The sequence below is a fragment of the Delphinus delphis genome, chromosome 10 (assembly GCF_949987515.2).
Source record: "Delphinus delphis chromosome 10, mDelDel1.2, whole genome shotgun sequence".
NCBI classification, from domain to species: domain Eukaryota; kingdom Metazoa; phylum Chordata; class Mammalia; order Artiodactyla; family Delphinidae; genus Delphinus; species Delphinus delphis.
Window position 1 is genome coordinate 33,946,744 of NC_082692.2, and position 2,264 is coordinate 33,949,007.

Consider the following 2,264-nt stretch of genomic DNA (forward strand, 5'->3'; position numbering starts at 1 on the left):
GCGCTGGAACCCACGAGAATGAACTCTGACCTCCATCCACGTCCATCTGGCAGTTGTGTCCAAAGAGGAGTGTGAGGGGCAGTGGATGGGGTAGGGGGTCAATGACATGAATTGAAGCTGTAGCACAGGTACTTTCTAAAGCTCAGGATCCCACCTTCTTGGCCCCGCTAACTCCCCTCACTTCACTGATAACCTTGGGTGTGTGCTTTGCCCCCTCACAAAAGAAGCTACTGCCCCAAACGTGCCATTCCACCAGCAGCTCAGGGTGTGCATTAAATACACTGTCAGTGCTTTTCACTGTCAATGTCTTATGGGGGTCGTGAGGCACAGGGGGCACAGCTGCTCACTCTGCCCTGGTCCTTGCCCTGGACCACAACATTTTGGCCTGAATTGGACAGAATTCCCACTAGAGAGCATCCCGTTCGCCCGACTGCCAGGGCCGTCCTCTCCTCTACAATCAGATGTTTCCGTTTCTCCCCTTAATTTATGGCCCTTTCCAACACTCCCAGAAAAGACTGTTGAAGACCACGGAACGAAGAGAAGATGAGATCCACGGTGAGGATTCCACATTTGGGAGGATGAGCTGGGATCCAGGGCACAGGACGGAAAGGAGGATATCATCATTTGACTACTGCGTGCGTTTATTGTGTGCATCATCAGGGATGCACTTTGCCACTGGATCCTCAGAACAGCCCCATGAAGGCAGAGAAGTGCGTGGCTGGAAGGAGACCACGTGAGAAGTAAATCTCCTCTTACTGGCAGGAACAAAAACTAGAGCTCCTTTACTGAAGACCACGCACCTAAAAGCCATACAGAATGGAATAACCGGGAGCCTGCTCTATCTAAATGCTTCTTCCTTGTACCACACGAGGGGCAGGGATGGTGGGTGACCGGCTCTCACCAGTTAGGCTCCTGAAGGCTGTCCCCCATGTGCACTTTCCCCCTCCTCTCTCTCTGTTCCTTTAACTCCCCTTTCACTCCCAAGCTCTTCCATAAAATAGGCATCCAGGGCCACCAACAGATTTAAATCACTAGTTTCCGATTTTCTACCCCTTCTGACTCTAAAGGGGAAGGGGTCTCATTAGTGGGGAAGAGATGATAGGTCCTTCCATTCCCATTCAGGAACGGCCAAGGCCAATGTCATCCTAAATTCCCCAAGAGAAAACACACTCTATCACCCACAATCCACCTCGTGTTAGGAAAACACATCCTTACCATCAGGTTGCCCTTCCCCTACTCCTGTGAGCTAAGGTACAGTCTTCCCCTCCCTGGCCCCACTGCCATCATATGAGGACTTCCTCACCAACCTGGGGCCTGAGCCCTCCAAGAGGATGGCACTGACCCCACACAGATTATCTCTGATCATCCAGCTGAGTCCATTAGAAGGTGATGAAGGGAACTCATGTCATCCTGGTGCCGTGGTGAGAGTCTTCTGAGAGGCACTGCATCCAGAAGCTGTTCTGCTCAGCACATCTATTGATATTTTCCTGGCCAAGAGAACCCAGCCACACGGAGGCTGTAAGTGCATGGCATGCAGTGTTTGCTTTCTCAGGTGGCTTGTTTGGGACCTGCATTTCAGCAGTTTCAATGTTTCCTCTGTTTGTGAAGTTGACAAAAAAGGCGAGGGCAAGGGAGGAGCCACCGTTAAATGCTCTCTAGGAGAGGCAGAGCACTTTAGGGCAGTCTCTTTCAAACAGTAGTCCTTAGGCCACCCGCATCAGATACTCCTGGAGCATTTGTTTAAAATGCAGATGCCTGGGGTCCCCCCCCGCCAGACACCCACTGAATCATAGCACGGGCTGTCTCTTGGTGGTTCTCAAGCTTGTTTGGGAGATAGGGTTCTAAGGAGTCATCGTGCTCCTTTCCAAACACCACGACACATTTATATATTCATCCTGAGTTAACCAACTGCATGATTTGTGTGCTTGTGTGATTAATTTAATTATAGATGAAATAATACTTCAGTTCAATATATTAAACTCGCCTGAGGAATTACACACACTAAATTGGAAGGCAAATGGTTGTACTGGACGCTCTCCCACTTGCACCATCAGGCCCACTCTCCATCCTTTTCCTCCCTCGTCTGTTCCTGGGAACTGACCAGGCTCCCTTTCCCACCAGCTTCTGGCTGGGTTTGGCCGGTAGGCAGCAAGAAAGAAGGGCAGGAGATGGAAAGAGAATGAGGTCAGAGTTTTTATCCTCTGGGTTCCTTCTCCGTGGAGAGGCACGAGGGGCCCTCAAGGCCCCTTCAAGCCTTGCATCAA